At 40.0% G+C, this 20,430-nt stretch overlaps 1 long non-coding RNA gene across 1 annotated transcript in view; it reads right to left on the reverse strand.

Annotated features, from left to right (window-relative positions):
* LOC138842552 (uncharacterized) overlaps window positions 1-20,430 on the reverse strand; it is a 68,055-nt gene that overhangs the window by 43,914 nt on the left and 3,711 nt on the right. Inside the window, exon 2 of the long non-coding RNA XR_011377235.1 lies at window positions 18,846-18,935. This is a non-coding gene — a long non-coding RNA (uncharacterized lncRNA). The remainder of the gene's footprint in view (window positions 1-18,845; window positions 18,936-20,430) is intronic.

Genomic DNA, 20,430 nt, shown 5'->3' on the forward strand with positions numbered 1-20,430 from the left:
ATAGGGTGGGAGTGGGACAGCCCAGATCCCTTTCCTTATTTGGGACAGGTCCTGTAGCCCAGGTGGGCTCAGGAATTTCATAACCATGCAACCTGGTGGGGAGGGCGATTAAGAGTCCGGCAGTGGTTGTAATGCTTACACTTTTTCAGGCAGGGTCGTCCTTTGTCCTTGGAGCACCACAGAAATTTTATGACTTGTTAAGTAAAAAAAAGAAAGTTATTTGGGAGATTGGGACTGACATATATACACTAATATGTATAAAACAGATAAGAACCTGCTGTATAGCACAGGGAACTCTACCCCACTTCGTTGTACAGTAGAAACCAACACAATGTTGTAAAACAACTATACCCCAATTAAAAAAAAAACGTTATGGAAAGTGTTACAGAATGTCACCATTTTGTAAAATGAAATAACATTTTATTTTGTGCAGCTGTCCCAAGTATTCTGCTGTGTTTGGGTCCACTGCTACCATATATATGTAGCATCATGATAGAAACAGGGGGACCCACCTAGCCCACGGGTCCCCTTCCACTGCTGCAGTCTCTGCCCAGCTGGTTCTTTTTTTTAAGCCTAATTTACTTATTTTTTATTTTATTTTTATTATTATTATTTTTTTGGCCGTGCCGCGTAACATGAAGGATTTTAGTTCCCCAACCAGAGATGGAACCCATGCCCCCTTCAGTGGAAGCGCAGAATCTTAACCACTAGACCTCCAGGGAAGTCGTTTCCCCCACCCCCGCCCGCCCCGCTGGTTCTTTTTAAGGCCCCTCCCTTTGTGATTTATCTCTAATGATTCCACCGGGAGGAATCTCTGCACTGTTACCATCACTACCTCCTCACCTCCTTCCCCACAAAAGCATCCTCTGAAGATTGGCATTCCATGCCTGAGAGCAAAGAATACTGGTGAGCTGATGAGAAGAGCTGCTTTACACTTTTAGGTTTTATACGCATTTTGGGCTAACGAGAATTAATGTAATCTAAATTCACAAATTCATCTAAATTTGTGACAGAGACACTACACTGTCACAAATTACTATTTAACCAGTAATTATCTTGTCTATAAAATCACAGAGAAAATGCACTGAAATGGGAATGCCACTGCCATGTTGTACTCTGTAAATGATAGTGAAAGCTGGTTCAACCCTCTGAAAAACTATCCAACAAGAGCCTTCAATATGGAGTACCCTTTAACCCAGTAATTCTGCGAATCTATCCTAAGAAAATAATTTAGAACACATAAAACCTTTATGCACAAAATGTTTATTATAGCATTACTTATGCTAGTGAAAAACTAGAAAAAACTGGAAACAACAATAATCGTTTAAGAGGTAAGTAAATTATGATACACTCAAAGGTTGGAATAGTTACTTAAGATTGTTATCACCAGTCTCCAAAGGTGGTGGCCAATATGCATGATTTTTGTTTCTTTCTACATAAATATTTACCTATTCTACAAGAAGTGAGAATAGTTTTGAATTTGGAAAAAATAATCTTTATTATCTAAAAAAGATAGAGTTCAGATTAAATCATCTCTAAGGTTGGGTTCTTTGGAAGCAGATGTTGAGATGGAGTTTGGTATAAGATGTTTTAGGGGTATCAGCACTGTAAAGAAAGGGAGAGGAAGAAGGATTAAGCAGAGGAAGACATTAAACTGTAGTAAAGACCTGAGAAAATCTTAGCCACCTCAGTAGGAAGTTAAGAGCAAGCAATGCCCACAAGAGTTTCCCACATTGGGTCAAAATGGCCTGACCTTTATTCTCTCAACCCTCTCAATCACCAAATGCAGGCTGCATGCAGAAGGGCATGACCTCTCTGTTGATCACACTCCCTGCAGGTGGGCAGTAAGTCTTCCTGGAAGAGAGATCTAGGTGGTGTATTTCCATTTATACTACATCCCTCCTAGGTCCAAGTTACTATGCTCCATTTTTATATGCTTATTTATTGAACAAACATATTAATAACAATAATGCAATCTTACATAGCACTTTTATAATGCTTTCACATATGGCATGCTTCCCTAATTTACATTTCTGAACCAAGAAGACTCTGAGGGATGTTTTTTAAAGGCACCCCCTCACAGCTTTTTCATGACAGTTGCTTTCACCTTACTTCAATAAGACCATTTCATCTGTTAGTGCTTCCTCTTCTCAACACATCTCTCTCCCCCTACCAGGAACCCTTTTCCTTTTCCCTGTTGGAGAGCTATTGCTCTAGTACTGGCAAAAGTCCTTTCACTCATTGTGACATCCTACCCCAACCTCTTCTTCAGGTACCTTCCTCTCTTTTATCTACAAACTGACTGCCACCGGCTAAAGTTAGAAAATGACCAATACATTATGCATACATGTTCTAATGACTAATGATAAAGCACTGTTCTTCCAAATACACTCACATTTCAAACACGATCACCAGATATCACACCAAAAGCACAGGCAACAAAAGAAAAAAATTAGACTTCAAAATTTATAACTTTTGTGTATCAAAGGACACTATCAACAAAGTGAAAACAATAACCCACAGAATGGGAGGAAATATTTGCAAAGCATATACCTGATAGGCGACTGATATCCAAAATATATAAAGAACTCCTACAAGTCAACAACAAAAAACAAACAGCTCAATTCAAAAATGAGCTTTTTGCTTTTGGTTTTGGTTTTGTTAGTTTAGTTTTTATTGTTTGTTTTCCTTTTTAGGTTCATTTATTTGTTTGGTTGCTCTCTTCTTTTTTGTGTTCTATTTTTTGTGTATGTGTGTTTCTTTGTGTGTTTTTGTCTGTTTGGCTTTGCTTTTACCATGCGTCTTGGGGGTTTGTTTGTTCATTTTCTTTCTTTCTTTCTTTTTTCTTTTCTTCCATGCTGTGTGGCTTGCAAGGTCTTGGTGCTCTGGCCACGGGTCAGGCCTCAGCCTCTGAGGTGGGAGAGCTGAGTCCAGGATGTTGGACTGCCAGAGAACTCCTAGTCCCAGGGAATATTAATCAGCAAGAGCTCTCCCAGAGGTCTCCATCTCAACACCAAGATCTGGCTCCACCCAATGGCCAGCAGGCTCCAGTGCTGGATGCCTCATGCCAAACAACTACAAGACAGGAACACAACCCCACCCATTAGCAGACAGCCTGCCTAAAGTCATACTAAGCTCACAGACACCCCAAAACACACCACCCACCAGAACTCAGGCACCAGTGCCCCCTACCAGGAAGCCTACACAAGCCACTGGAACAACCACACCCACGGGGGTCAGTCACCAGAAGTAAAAGAAACTGAGATCCTGCAGCCTGCAGAAAGGAAACCTCAAACACAGTAAGTTAAACAAAATGAGAAGACAGAGAAATATGCTACAGATGAAGGAGCAAGGTAAACACCCACAAGAGCAAACAAATGAAGAGGAAATAGGCAATCTACCTAAAAAAGAATTCAGAGTGATGATAGTAAAGATGATCCAAAATCTCAGAAACAAGCAGCCGCATAGCACAGGGAGATCAGCTTGGTGCTTTGTGACCACCTAGAGGGGTGGGATAGGGAGGGTTGGAGGGAGACGCAAAAGGGAGGAGATATGGGGATATATGTATATGTATAGCTGATTCACTTTGTTATAAAGCAGAAACTAACACACCATTGTAAAGCAATTATACTCCAATAAAGATGTTAAAACAAACAAACACACACAAAAAATCTTGGAAACAGAATGGAGAAAATACGAGAAACATTTAACAAGGATCTAGAAGAACTAAAGAACAAACAAGCAGTGATGAACAACACAATAACTGAAATTAAAAATACTCTAGAAGGAAGCAATAGCAGAATAACTGAGGCAGAAGAATGGATAAGTGACCTGGAAGATAGAATGGTGGAAATAACTGCCACAGAGCAGAATAAAGAAAAAAGAAAGAAAAGAACTGAGGACAGTCTCAGAGACCTCTGGGACAGCATTAAACACACCAACATTCAAATTATAGGGGTCCCAGAAAAAGAAGAGAAGGAGAAAGGGTCTGAGAAAATATTTGAAGAGATTATAGTTGAAAACTTCCCTCACATGGGAAAGGAAATAGTCAATCAAGTCCAAGAAATGCAGAGTGTCCCATACAGGGTAAACCCAAGGCGGAACACACCGAGACACATATTATTCAAACTATCAAAAATTAAATACAAAGAAAAAGCAGCAAGGGAAAATCAACAAATAACTTACAAGGGAATCTCCATAAGGTTATCAGCTGATTTTTCAGCAGAAACCCTGCAGGCCAGAAGGGAATGGCAGGATATATTTAAAATAATGAAAGGGAAAAAGCTACAACCAAGATTACCCTACCCAGCAAGCATCTCATTCAGATTCAACGGAGAAATCAAAAACTTTACAGACAAGCAAAAGCTAAGAGAATTCAGCACCACCAAACCAGCTCTACAACAAATGCTAAAGGAACTTCTCTTAGTGGGAAACACAAGAGAAGGAAAAGACCTACAAAAACAAACCCAACACAATTAAGAAAATGGTAATAGGAACATATATATCTATAATTACTTAAATGTGAATGGATTAAATGCTCTAACCAAAAGACACAGACTGGCTGAATGGATACAAAAACGAGACCCATATATATGTTGTTTACAAGAGACCCACTTCAGACCTAAGGACACATACAGACAAAGTGAGGGGATGGAAAAAGATATTCCATGCAAATGGAAATCAAAGGAAAGCTGGAGTAGCAATATTCATATTAGATAAAATAGACTTCAAAATAAAGACTGTTACAAGTGACAAGGAAGGACACTACATAATGATCAAGGGATCAATCCAAGAAGAAGATATATATATATGCACCCAACATAGGAGTACCTCAATACATAAGCCAAATACTAACAGCCATAAAAGGGGAAATCGACAGTAACACAATAGTGGCGGACTTTAACACCTCACTAACACCAATGGACAGATCATCCAGACAGGAAATTAATAAGGAAACACAAGCTTTAAATGACACAATAGACCAGATAGATTTAACTGATATTTATAGGACATTCCATCTGAAGCAGCAGAATACTTTCTTCCCAAGTGCACGCGGAACATTCTCCAGGATAGATCACATATTGGATCACAAATCAAGCCTTGGTAAATTTAAGAAAATAGAAATCATATCAAGCATCTTTCTCAACCACACTGTTATGAGATTAGAAATCAATTATAGGAAAAAAGCTGTTAAAAAAAAACACACATGGAGGCTAAACAATATGCTACTGAATAACCAAGAGATCACTGAAGAAATCAAAGAGAAAATCAAAAAATACCTAGAGACCAAAGACAACGAAAACACGATGATCCAAAACCTATGGGACACAGCAAAAGCAGTTCTAAGAAGGAAGTTTATAGCAGTTCAATCTCACTCAAGAAACAAGAAAAATCTCAAATAAACAATCTAACCTTCCACCTAAAAGAACCAGAGAAAGAAAAACAAACAAACAGAAAAAAACCCCAAAGTTAGTAGAAGGAAAGAAATCATAAAGATCAGAGCAGAAATAAATGAAATAGAAACAAAGAAAACAATAGCAAAGATCAATAAAACTAAAGGCTGGTTCTTTGAGAAGAGAAACAAAATTGATAAAACTTTAGCCAGACTCATCAAGAAAAAGAGGGAGAGGACTCAAATCAATAAAATTAGAAATGAAAAAGGAGACGTTACAATGGACACTGCAGAAATGCAAAGATCATAAGAGACTACTACAAGCAACTCTATGCCAATAAAATGGACAACCTGGAAGAAATGGACAAATTCTTAGAAAGGTATAACCTTCCAAGACTGAACCAGGAAGAAATAGAAAATATGAACAGACCAATCACAAGTAATGAAATTGAAACTGTGATTAAAAATCTTCCAACAAACAAAAGTCCAGGACCAGATGGCTTCACAGGTGAATTCTATCAAACATTTAGAGAAGAGCTAACACCCATCCTTCTCAAACTCTTCCAAAAAATTGCAGAGGAAGGAACACTCCCAAACTCATTTTATGAGGCCACCATCACCCTGATACCAAAACCAGACAAAGATACTACAAAAAAAAGAAAATTACAGACCAATATCACTGATGAATATAGATGCAAAAATGCTCAACAAAATACTAGCAAACAGAATCCAACAGCACATTAAAAGGATCATACACCATGATCAAGTGGGATTTATCCCAGGGATGAAAGGATTCTTCAATATACGCAAATCAATCAATGTGATACACCATATTAACAAACTGAAGAATAAAAACCATATGATCATCTCAATAGATGCAGCAAAAGCTTTTGACAAAATTCAGCACCCATTTATGATAAAAACTCTCCAGAAAGTGGGCATAGAGGGAACCTACCTCAACATAATAAAGGCCATATATGACAAGCCCACAGCAAACATCATTCTCACTGGTGAAAAACTGAAAGCATTTCCTCTAAGATCAGGAACAAGACAAGGATGTCCACTCTCACCACTATTATTCAACATAGTTTTGGAAGTCCTAGCCACGGCAATTAGAGAAGAAAAAGAAATAAAAGGAATACAAATTGGAAAAGAAGAAGTAAAACTGTCACTGTTTGCAGATGACATGATACTATACATAGAGAATCCTAAAAATGCCACCAGAAGACTACTAGAGCTAATCAATGAATTTGGTAAAGTTGCAGGATACAAAATTAATGCACAGAAATCTCTTCCATTCCTATACACTAATGATGAAAAATCTGAAAGAGAAATTAAGGAAACATTCCCACTTACCATTGCAACAAAAAGAATAAAATACCTAGGAATAAACCTGCCTAGGGAGACAAAAGACCTGTATGCAGAAAACTATAAGACACTGATGAAAGAAATTAAAGATGATACCAACAGATGGAGAGATATACCATGTTCTTGGATTGGAAGAATCAATATTGTGAAAATGACTGTACTACCCAAAGCAATCTACAGATTCAATGCAATCCCTATCAAATTACCTATGTCACTTTTTACAGAACTAGAACAAAATATCTTAAAATGTGTATGGAGACACAAAAGACCCCGAATAGGTCTTCCCTGGTGGCACAGTGGTTGAGAGTCCGCCTGCTGATGCAGGGGACACGGGTTCATGCCCCAGTCCAGGAAGTTCCCACATGCTGCGGAGCGTCTGGGCCCGTGAGCCATGGCCGCTGAGCTTGCGCATCTGTGCTCCGCAACGGGAGAGGCCACAACAGTGAGAGGCCCACATACCGCAAAAAAAAAAAAAAAAAAAAAGACCCCGAATAGACAAATCAGTCTTGAGGGAAAAAAACAAAGCTGGAGGAATCAGACTCCCTGACTTCAGACTATACTACAAAGCTATAGTAATTAAGACAATATGGTACTGGCACAAAAACAGCAAGATAGACCAATGGAACAAGATAGAAAGTCCAGAGATAAACCCACACACCTACGGTCAACTAATCTATGACAAAGGAGGCAAGGATATACAATGGAGAAAGGACAGTCTCTTCAATAAGTGGTGCTGGGAAAACTGGACAGCTACATGTAAAAGAATGCAATTAGAACACTCCCTAACACCATACAGAAAAATAAACTCAAAATGGATTCGAGACCTAAATGTAAGACCAGACACTATAAAACTCTTAGAGGAAAACATAGCAAGAACACTCTTTGACATAAATCAGAGCAAGATCTTTTTTGATAAACTTCCTAGAGTAATGGAAATAAAAACAAAAATAAACAAATGGAACCTAATGAAACTTAAAAGCTTTTGCACAGCAAAGGAAACCATAAACAAGACCAAAAGACAACCCTCAGAATGGGACAAAATATTTGCAAACAAATCAACGGACAAAGGATTAATCTCCAAAATATATAAACAGCTCATGCAGTTCAATATTAAAGAAACAAAAACCCAATCCAAAAATGGGCAGAAGACCTAAATAGACATTTCTCCAAAGAGGACATACAGATGGCCAAGATGCACATGAAAAGCTGCTCAACATCACTAATTATTAGAGAAATGCAAATCAAAACTACAATGAGGTATCACCTCACACCAGTTAGAATGGCCATCATCAGAAAATCTACAAACAACAAATGCTGGAGAGGGTGTGGAGAAAAGAGAACGCTCCTGCACTGTTGGTGGGAATGTAAATTGATACAGCCACTATGGAGAACAGTATGGAGGTTCCTTAAAAAACTAAAAATAGAATTACCATATGATCCAGCAATCCCACTACTGGGCATATACCCAGAGAAAACCATAATTCAAAAAGACACATGCACCCCAATGTTCATTGCAGCACTATTTACAATAGCCAGGTCATGGAAGCAACCTAAATGCCCATCAACAGACGAATGGATAAAGAAGATGTGGCACATATATACAATAGAATATTACTCAGCCATAAAAAGGAACGAAATTGGGTCATCTGTTGAGACGTGGATGGATCTAGAGACTGTCATACAGAGTGAAATAAGCCAGAAAGAGAAAAACAAATATTGTATATTAACGCATGTATGTGGAACCTAGAAAAATGGTACAGATGAACCGGTTTGCAGGGCAGAAGTTGAGACACAGATGTAGAGAACAAACGTATGGACACCAAGGTGGGGAAAGCCGCGGGGATGTGGGGATGGTGGTGTGATGAGTTGGGCGATAGGGATTGACATGTATACACTGATGTGTATAAAACTGATGATTAATAAGAACCTGCTGTATAAAAAAAATAAAATTAAAAAAAGAAAAAACAAATATATATTAACACATATATGTGGAATCTAGAAAAATGGTATAGATGAACTTGTTTGCAAGGCTGAAATAGAGACACAGACGTAGAGAACAAATGTATCGATACCAAAGGAGGGAAAAGTGGGATGAATTTGCAGATTGGGATTGACGTATATACGCTAATATGTATAAAATAGATAGCTAATGAGAACGTGCTGTATAGCACAGGGAACTCTAGTTAGTGCTCTGCGGTGACCTAAATGTGAAGGAAATCCAAAAAAGAGGGGATATATGTATACATACAGCTGATTCACTTTGCTGTACAGCAGAAACTAACACAACATTGTAAAACAATTGTACCTGAATAAAAGTTAAAAAAAAACAAAACAAAAGAAAAAAACAAAATGAGCCTTTTGACTTAAATACAAATTTCTCCAAAGAAGATATACAAATGGCCAACAGCATATGATAATCACCATCATTGGGGAAATGCAAACCCAAACCACAGTGAGATTCCTCTTCACCTCATTAGGATGGCTATTATAAAAAAACAAAAAGAAAACAGAAAATAAGTGTTGACAAGGATTTGGAGGAATTGCTACTCTTCTGCATTCCTGGTGGGAATGTAAAATTGTGCAGCTGCGATGGGAAATATTATGGTGATTTCTCAAAATATTAAATACATAATTACCATATGATTTAGCAATTCACTTCTGGATGTCCCCCCAAAAGAACTGAAAGAAGGGATTCACATAGATATTTGCACACCCATGTTCATAGCAGTACTGTTCACAATAGCCCCCAAAATGGAAATAACACAAATGTCTATCAATGGATGAAGTGGTATATACATACAGTGGAATATTATTCACCCTTAAAAAGGAAGGAAATTCTGATATGTGCTACAACATGGATTAACCTTGAAGACATCATGCTAGGAGAAATAAGCCAGACGCTGAAGACCACATATTGTATGACTCCATTTATATGAAACGTCTAGAAATGGCAAATCCATAAAGACAGAAAGTAGATAAGTGGTTGCCAGGGGCTGGCGGAGGGGGAATGGAGAAAGACTGCTCAGGAGTATGAGGTTTCTTTTTTTTTTTTTTTTGCGGTACGCAGGCCTCCCACTGCCGCGGCCTCTCCCGTTGTGGAGCACAGGCTCTGGACGCGCAGGCCCAGCGGCCATGGCTCACGGGCCCAGCCGCCCCATGGCATGCGGGATCCTCCCAAACCGGGGCACGAACCCACGTCCCCTGCATCGGCAGGCGGACCCTCAACCACTGCGCCACCAGGGAAGCCCATGAGGTTTCTTTTGAGGGTGATGAATGTTTTGGAATTACAAGGTGGTGATGGTTGCACAACCTTGTGAACATACTAGAAATCACTGAATTGTATACTTTAAAAGCATGAACTTCATGATAAGTAAATTATAGCTCAGTTTTTTAAAAAATTCAAGTAGTTCCAACTTCATGAAGACTTCCCTGAGCATCCTGGTTAGTTAACCACTCCCTCCTATGCACAACCTTTAGATCACACCTTTATTGTAGACTTATGTAACTTTTTGTAATATACCATCTCTTCTGCTGATTATGAGTGCTTCTAGACAGGACTTTGTCTTGTCTGTGCCTGTATCCTCAACTGGCCACAGTGCTTAAAACTCAGGACGGTAGATAGAGGTTGAATTGGAAAGATTGTCTACTTTCCAAGACTTTACCATACACAGCAATATTGAGCGATTCATTTCTTGGCTATAACAAATATTATTTACATACTGTGTGTAAGACTTTAGTGATATAAAAACAAAGATGCATAGTGTCTACCTTAGAGGAACTTAACAAATTTTTGGTGGAAATAATTGTACTTAAGTAAGTACAATACAAGGCAGAAAATAAGTACCATGTGAATGGCATAATGATCCACACCTAAGAGTTTGGCAAAGTAGAAAATTACTACCTTGGGGCTGATCAGTAAGATTTTGTGGAGGTAGAGGCATGAAAGTGATCTTTAGGGATGTAGCAAGATGTTAAAATAAAAGCTTCAGTTGAGGCACATTCCAGAGCTATGTGTTGGACCAAAACATAGATGGTAAAAAGGGGAGAAGGGAGAGGCAGGTAACTCTCAAATGGTCACCAACATTGATGGCATAAAGGGATGCGATAGGAAGCTTTTTGAAATGGATTTCTTTGGAAAGAACTACTGTGTATGAAGAATTCTACCCTCCTCACTAAGGGTGAATGAGGAGGAGAAGGGATATCCGCTCCTTATCTCAAACCAAAGGACAGGACTTTGAGGGAACCATCTGCGGAGCTTAATGTGTGTCTCCTACAGTTTGAGGGACACAGGTCTGCTGACTGGATCACACTGGAGAAATCAAAATGTCGAGGGCTGAGGTGTGGGGAGGTAGCTACACTCCTAGAGTCTGTCTGGGTGAATGGTGTTTCCTATGGACCAAATGAGATCCCTGAGGGAAAGGGAATTGACATGGTTATGCTTAGCCCCTGGTCGAAATGGCCTCCTGCAGGGGTGAAAGCTAGAAATGAACTGCTGCTGGACGTGTAGATTCTGCAGAAGTGGGGAAAGGGAAGGTCTCTGAGGAACCCATGAAAAGTCCCTCAAGAGGGAAACTGGCTTCAAACATCTGCAAGGTCCAGAGAGCACCAGCTAGATCACTTCCACAGCATTGATCAACCAAGAATTCTATGAATCCACGAATTCCCCTCCCCAGGCTCCAGACCCTGAAAGGGCCAAAAACAAGTTTGTAAGATGGGAGAAGAGAAGAAGGAGCATGAGAGGAGGAAAGAGAGAAGCCAAGAGCCCCTCTCCCCCCGATCTTCAAATTTCAGACTTCTAGCCTGCAGCCAGCTGAAGCTGGAGGAGAGGACACACTTCAACTGTAAGTTGAAGTTACAACAATTCTCATCTCGGACTCCCATTTAAATGCCTGGTTGACATTTTGTGCCCTAAAAAGTGACAGCACTGTTATTACCTCTGAGGGACAACCTTTGTCTTTTCTAAATGTAAGAGAGAAATAGCCCCTTGGTGCAGACTTAAAAAGATAGTGCGAGACAAAAATGAATTTGCTTTAAGATTCCATTCTACCAGTTGTGCTCGTCCCATGTAACCTTTATAGGTAAAAATTGAAGAAGGAGCCTCCAGCAAAGGAATAGAGGTGACTGGATCCAAGCTCTACTTGGAAAAGGAAACACAGATAAACATACCCATCCCCGGGATGGGGATGCAGGAGGACGGCTGGGACTGTAGACAAGGGGCTGACAGGAAGGGCCTCCAGCACCAAGCTAAACAGTCATTTAAATACTGGATAAAATTTCAGGAGGTTTTGGTACTTATTTCACATATTAAGTACCCGAGATCAGGAAAACTAAGTATTTATTACATTTCAAATATAAAAATTCATAAGCATAAATGCAAATATACTGAAATATATTAACCATATCACTTTAATATAAAAATAAAATATTGCTTGAAGGAAATTCTACATAAAATAGTTTAATTAGGGTTTAAAATGAAGTAAAATTACAATTGTTTTTAAAGTGATATTAGCCTATCAACGATATCATCAAGCTGTGAAAAACTTTCCAGTTGCTAAAAAATTCTGAATGTATGCTGGTTAAGGGAATGATAAGGAGATAGTTATAAGACGTTCTTAAATATCAGTATTTTCTCTAGTCCCTTATCTTCAAACAACCCTATCTCTTGGTTAATAAGTTTGAGGAGATTTTTTTGGGGGGGTCAATATTTTCTTTCTTTGCAGGGACAATATTTGTTTGTAACAAGCTGTTTTTGTCTGTTTGCTTCAAAGAAAGTATTTCTCACTTGTCTTCATCTTCCTGTCTCATCTTACATAAATGGAGATTCTAATGTGGACACCATATTAATACCAATAGTGTTCTGTTACTATTCCATTTGTTGGAAATCTTTGTGATAGATAAGAACTATTCTTGCATTAGAAGCTTTGCTTTGGTGGTTGTTATTTTCTTCTTTTGCTTAAGGATTATGGAAGTATAGAAGATGGCTTTCTAAACAAGCGCACTTATATCTGATTCAAGATTTTAATGAAGCATGTCTCTGTGTATCAAGACATAAATGATTCAGACTTTTTAAACTCCAAAATAACCGTATCACACCAATAGAAATGCCAGTATTCCAGGACTTTAAAACAGCATGGAAGACCAGAGTGGTGGACCATCAAACACTGATATTGTAAATCATTCTTCCATGGGCAATGTGGAGCCAATAGAGACATTTAAACAAGGAAATGATAAAGATGTATAGACACAGATGTGACCGGTAAGAGTTGTATAGAGTATTAAGCCCACCTTCTTCTGCCAAAAGGTCAGCAACTTCAGCTTGAGTCACTGACATCACATAGGAAGGTGATTAATGAGGGGAAAAAAGCTGGGAGAGAGGCATGCAAACATCTGTTGTTTCCTCCTCATCATCCAGTCACACTTTTCTGGTAAAAACAATTCCGAGTCTCCTTTGAAGAACTACCTGTACCCTTTTTGCTCATGTGGGTGGGTTTGACTTCCTCTTCAACTCCAGAGATGGTTGGAAATGATTTCTTATAACTTAAAAAACACGTCTCATCTTGCAAATGACCGAGGCCCAGGACTTGTTTATATGGGGGGAAATCTTTGTTTCTAGATATACTGAGTGGTAAAGAGATAGAACTGCTATAGCCATTGTGTGACCCAGGGAGGAGCTAGCAGTCACCAGATAAAGTTTCACGGAAAACGCAAAAGAGTGAGAGATGGAGCTGAAGGCTTCAAAAGAACCAGAAACCATTATTATCTGAGCTTCTACCCAGCTAAGCCTTCTGAAGTTTTCAATTACATGGGCTAATTAATTCTTTTTCTTTTTTCATATTAAGCCAGCTTGAGTCAGTTTTCTGCCATTTGCAACAAAGTTCTAAATGATATTCAGGAAAAAAAAAAAGCCATCAATCAGGACTGAGGTGATGGTAGGAAGAAAGACTTACGGGTGAGAAGTCATGAAGGAAAAACAGTTTCAATCTCCCATGCTACCATGTTGCATGGTATCATCCATGCAAAATGTCACACAAATTACTACCCCTTCCCCAATGAGTTGAGCAGTATAATATCTGTGGCTCATAGTGTAGGCTCAGATGTCAGACAGACATGGGTCCACATTCAGACTACCTAGACTCTGCCCTTAAAATCTGTGCATCCTTGGACAAGTTACTTAACTTCTGTTCTCTAACCTCAGTTTCTTTCTCTATGAAATGGTGATAGGACCTTCCACTTAAGTTACTAGGAGGATTAAATGACACATTGCATGAGAAAGATTTAGCATAACGCTAGGTATAATGTTATTGATAGTTTCTCTTTTCCAAGCTTGCTGGAGATTATCACTTATAATGTTATTGATAGTCTCTCTTTTCCAAGCTTGCTGGAGATTATCACCAGGGAAAAATTTTGTTGGAAGTGAAACTACCAATGTCACCTGCCTCCATGTTTATCTTACCTCCTTTCCCATCTTAATGGAAAGAGGTGACCCTTAATGAAAGAGGATTTCAGGCTCTCTCTGCCTAAGGCTGATCTTAGTTGAAGAGGTGACACATCTCCTGTCCAAGACTGATCCTTCCTCCTTTCTTCTTTATCACAACTCCCATTTCCTTAGCGATTTTGTCCCATCAATGATACCTTTTTGTGTTAATTGTCCCCCCCCCCCGCCCTCGCAGCTGGCAATTTTCTCCCATTTTGTAAAAAACTCTCCCAGAATAAAATAATCCCCTCCTATCAGTAGTTCTCGAAGTGTGATCTGAAGAACTCCTATATCAGAATCACCTGGGGACCAGCTAAGCCTCTGGTTACCTCGCCATCACCCTCTCTCCCATGTATGCTGTGGCTATTTCACTTTCCCATGTTCCTCAAATCTTCAAGAAGTACCAAACCTAACCCCCCACCCCACTGATTCTGCAGAAAAAAAGAAACTATCCCCCCGCAAACCCCTCTAATTCCCACACTATAAATGTAACTCCACTTATGCCTGTTCTTTCTTCTTTCCCACCTGTCAACATTGACAATATGTACCTTCTCCTTCTGAGGCTAATGACTTTTACATTTATTTCTTATCTTTTCCTACCCTCTTAAGCACTTCACTCGATTATCCTGTCTCTTGTATTTTCAGCCTCTCCCTATCTATAGCCTTCTTTCTATCAACATTTAAACATACATAGAAACTTATCCCATCTTCAAAAGGCAGTTCTTCCTTAACTTCCTGAATCAAACACGTCCCGATACTGTATTTGTTCACCTCCTCTTCTCAGCTAAACTTCTTGAAGATGTCTACACTTACTTCCCACTCACTACCCACTTCTATTTAATTTTCACCCCACTATTTCATTGGAACCGCTCTCACTTTAGTGACCAAAGAATATTTTGTCAAATCCAGGAGACACTTGGTCCGTCCATCACTTGATTTCTCAGTTCCATTTGACACTGCTGTCCATTCCCTTCTTCTTCGAACCTTTCTTCTCTTGGCTTCCTTGATACCTAAGTCTTTTCTATCTCTGCCACTCCTTATCATTCTCCTTCTCAGGCCTCTCTTTCTCTGCCCTTCCCTTAAATGGTGGTGTCCCTACATTACTGAGCAAGGGCTCGCTGCCTGATGTGCATAGAAGCCAGTACTATGGCACTGATTTTTGAGAAAAGAAAGAGCTTTATCACAAGGTCGACTGACAAAGAGACAGGAGGCAAGGTTTTCAAACCTGTCTCCTCAAGCCGGAGTCTGGGGTGAAATTTAAGGGGTTAGTGGAATTTGAAACCTGGATGGTGATTGGTTTGTTTTGAATTAGTCCATATGAACTACTCAAGCTGCTGGAAGTCAGCTTTTCCTTATTGAAGGACTTCTCACTTTGTAAAGGGCTCTGGTGGCAAGATTTCTATTCTTTGAGTTCTGTAGACTGAAGATTCTTGGTTCCAAGGTCATCCTGGAGACACAGGTTCCTGTCTTGCACAGGCACAGTGCTATCTCTGTAAAATAACTCCAGCTTTGATTAATCAACAACCTGTTTTAAGGAAGTTAAACCAGTTTAAGCCGGTGCTATTTCAGTTTGATTAATCAACAACCTATTTAAAGAGACAAAAACAGTTGAAGCTGGTCGATGTTTTACGTACTATTTAAATTCCCCCCTTTTTCTTTGTACATTCCTCAGTCTTTTTTTTTTGGTACGCGGGCCTCTCACTGTCGTGGCCTCTCCCGTAGCGGAGCACAGGCTCCGGACGCACAGGCTCAGCGGCCATGGCTCACGGGCCCAGCCGCTCTGCGGCATGTGGGATCTTCCTGGACCGGGGCACGAACCTGTGTCCCCTGCATCGGCAGGCGGACTCTCAACCACTGCGCCACCAGGGAAGCCCCATTCCTCAGTCCTGAGGCAAATAGGGCAATGACCATTCTAGCTGTTCCTGCTGATTGGGGGTGTGAATTTTTATAACAGGAAGGAAATTGTTTTGCATTTAATTATAAATATTTGCAAATTCTAGCTTGAACTCTTGTCTTGAGCAATCATCATGTGAGTGGGGGAGGCCTTTTTAAATATACATGATAGACAGTAAGTACAAAATCTGATGAGTGAAAGGATTAACCCTGAGATACACAGAACTATGACTCCTAACTTTAACAGTCCTTCAAAAACAGACCTTACTCCTTTGGGAATCCATGTTATAGTATCTAATTCTTCTACAATTTGAGCTACTCATGCTACATGATCATTTTCAAAACTGCAATAATACTTTGTCTTAAGGAAGGGTTTCCCACATAACATTTCATAAGGCCTCATTTGGAGCTTCCCTCTAGGGGCTACTTTCACCCTAAGCAGGGCAACTGGTAAGACCTTATCCCAAGTTAAGTTGGTTTCTTGACATATTTTGGTGATTGTCTCTTTTAAGGTAGGATTCCTCTTTTCAGTCTTTCCCGTAGACTGAGATCTCCATGAAGCATGTAACTTTCACTATATTCCGAGGGTCTGAGACACCCCTTGAGTTATCTTGGCTATGAAATCTCCTCCACTGCCACTTTGAATAGAAAGAGGCAACCCAAAAGGAGGGATGATTTCTCTTAGTAGGCCTCTGTTACCTCAGAAGCTTTCTCTGTTCAGCACAGAAATGCTTCGACCCATCCTGTGAAGGTGTCCACAAATACGAGCAGATGTCTATTATTTCCCATGGTTCTTGGCGTAACAGTAAAGTCTACTTACCAATCATCTCCTGCTTTTGTCCCTCAGGTTTGCACCCCTTTCATTATCGGGCGTGGCCTGGTTTTAGGATTGTTTCTGATGCAGATCAGGCAATTTTTTATTACTTTTTGGATGGTCCTTTGAATTTGCGAACCAACAATAAACGTTTGTAGCCAATGATAGGTTGCATTCCTCCCATAATGGGCTCCTTGATGTAGATGAGTAATAATTCTTTCCATTAAATGCTCAGGTGTAAGCACTAGTCCCTATTCATTATAAATCCAGCCTTATTTGGTTGTTTGGTACCGAATACCATCTAAGTCTTCCGAGAGTCATCGTGAAATCCCCATTAGTCTGCTCTCTCTAGATCCATTTCCATTTCTGACTGCCTGTTTTAGAGCCCGGTCAGCCAAATTATTTCATTTAGCTATATAACTATCAGTCTTTTGGTGGCCCGGGCAATGTGCTATGGCTACTTCTTTCAGCATTATAACAGAGTCTAATATGGCCAGTATCTCCTCTCCGTGTTTCTTTTCTTCCTGATATTAGTAGACCTCTCTTTCCATATGGCCCCATGGGCATGCACTACAGAGAAGGCATACTTAGAATCAGTATAAATGGTAACCTGGGGGACTTCCCTTATGTTCCAGTGGTTAAGACTCTGTGCTTCCACTGCAGGGGGCATGGGTTCAATCCCTGGTCAGGGAACTAAGATCCCACATGCAACATGGTGTGGCCAAAAAAAAAAAAAAAAAGCAAAAACACTATTAAAAATAAATAAATAAATGGTTACCTTTTCCTTAGCTCCAAGGTGCAGGGCTCTCATGAGGGCTATGAGCTCTGCCTTTTGGGCAGATGTACCTGGAGGAGGGCTTCTGCTTCTAGGACTTCCTGATGAGTTACTATTGCATACCCAGCCTTTCGAAGTCCCCCGTCCGTGAAGTTGCTCCCATCCATAAACATTTCCACGTCTGGCTTTTCTAAAGGCTGAACAGTCAGATCAGGTCTGCTAGAATAGACTTCTTCAATTTTTTTATGGTATGGAATATCTTATGGCATTCCGGAGTGCAGCCTAATGGTTCATTGTCATTTCCTCTAAGTGCCTCATATAGGAGTTTGGCCATGTGTCCAAAGTTAGGAATCCAAATATGACAAAACCCAGCCATTCCTAAGAATCCTTGCAATTGCCTTCCGGTGGTGGGTACAACCACCCTAGCTAATGCTTCCCTTCGATCCGGCAGTCAGTTTCTTTGTCCTTTTGATAACTCAAATCCTAGATATTTTACAGTTGGTTAAGAAATTTGCACTTTTCCCTTGGACTTTATATCCCTGGTCTGCCAAAAATTTTAAGTGAGGATTGTATTTTGGTCTGAAGCTTCCTTAGTTTTACTAGCATCCACATATTGAAGGAACATTCCCTCATTTAATTGGAGGTCCCTTAAATCCTTGGCTAAGGTGGGAGCGTTCTTAAATCCTTGCGGGAGTGCCATCCAACAATATTGTTGTCTTCTATTAGTCTCTGGATCATCCCATGCAGAGGCAAACAGTTCCTGGGACTCGGGACTTAGGGATATGCAATAAAAGGCATCTTTTACATCCAGAATTGTAAACCAGCAAAGGTCTCCAGATAAAGCTGCCTAAGGATTTGGCACACTGAATGTATCCTCTACAATTTGGTTAATGGCTCCCAAATCCTGCACAAAATGATAATCTTTTGTCCCGGGTTTTCATACCGGCAGGATTGAAGTGTTATATGGGGAATGACAAGGTCAGATTAATTGGGATTTAAGACAGGTGGTTAGCAGAGGCTTTATACCTCCTTTCGCATACCTCTTTAAAGGGCACTGCTTTAAATTTAGAGCCTTGGTGTCTCGACAGAGTTCTGCTACTATTGGGTCAGCCCAAATGTATGCTCTTACCTTTTGTAGAATTTCTTCAGGGACTTCTGGTTGAGGCTCGTCTCCCAGTTGTAATAGTGCAGCTTGGAGGGTGCAGGCTTACTTTTTCTGCTGAGAAAGTCATTTAATTTTGTTAGTAGACCTTGCCTCAACAAGGGAGTAGGGCATTCAGGCACATATGGAAAGCTGTGCTTTAAATATGCTTTTTTCCAATTATACAGATCAGAGATAGAAAAGGAGGAGGGCACATATACAGATCCCCTGGGTTGACCTTGGTCATTTAGACCTGTGGGAACTTGTCTCCATGGATATTGCCCTGCCTGAAGCAGAGTACCCCCTGGGTCAAACTGAGTACCCTCGCGGGTATGGGGAGGGGAGACCCTGTTGATTATCTGGTAAGGAAGGGTACAGGGCTGGGGCCAGACCTGGGGCTCTAGGAGGATTGCTGATGGAAGCCTTGGCACCACTCGGAGGGATTTCCCCCTTCATAAGGCGGGGGAATGGCGGGAGGCACCAAAGGAGGAGACAAATGTAGTTAAGTTGAGATCATCACTGGCTCTGACTCAGGGAAAACAGGTTTTTTCTGAGGGCCTTCCTCTGAACCATAACTTTACATATCTTCTGCAAATTCTTATTCTGATATAGAGACTCAGGTTTCGCTGCTGAGAACTGTTCAGCAGTTTTAACTGCTGAACAAAATAACTTAGAAAAAGCAGTCGAGGTCAAACGTCGTGAGCCCACTACCTGTGCTTGCCTACTCCTGAAGAAAGTTGATAACCACAGTGCAAGGCAGAGCTGATGGTAGGACAGCCAAGGGTTCTCCATCTGGGAGTTCCTTCTCTGAAGAAAAACAAGCCCTTCATGAAGTCTGAGTTTTGTAGCTGGCTGACCAGATTTCCTTCACTATATTGCTCAAAATAGTATGTGACACACACACACACACACACATACACACACACTTAAAAGCAGTTCAATGCTAGCTCCTTGATAGCTTGGCTCATACAAAAGAGGGTTAAAATTCTCAATGAAGACAAACTAAAATGTGTCTAATTGTAAAAGACTCCTCCCTTGTAAGAAACGGATAAAGCTGATTTTGTCCCATTTCTCCTCTCTTTTGCAAACCAAGTCTAATTGTAAAATAGTCCTACAATTAGAAGACCCATTCTTGGGCCCTTTTCCCCTGACCCCAGTTGATACTGGGCCAGGCAGTGGTACAAAAGAAAATCATTTTCTTCTTTTTCATAACTCCAGTATACCATATACAGTAGGAAGTCAAATAGAACACCAAGAACATAATACATTAAAAATTACAGAATAAAAGCACATCACTAAAAGAACCATATTGTTATCAGAAAGGACAGGTACAAACAGAACAAAGCACAAACTTACTGATAGAGATCTATACCCAGATGACTCTAGTTATTATCTGCATTAGAAACATTATCTCCATCTTCAAAATACTTCAATCTTCTCAGGCCATTCTCTAGATGTATTTAAGAGCTATTTTCTCAAAAATGTTCTTGTCAAGTTTTGCTTGTGTTTTGGAAGATTTTTTGCTTTATTTTACAGTTGGCTAAATGTAGGCCAAGTTTGACTACTGTATTTA

This window comes from Globicephala melas, chromosome 1, assembly GCF_963455315.2.
Source record: "Globicephala melas chromosome 1, mGloMel1.2, whole genome shotgun sequence".
NCBI classification, from domain to species: Eukaryota; Metazoa; Chordata; class Mammalia; order Artiodactyla; family Delphinidae; genus Globicephala; species Globicephala melas.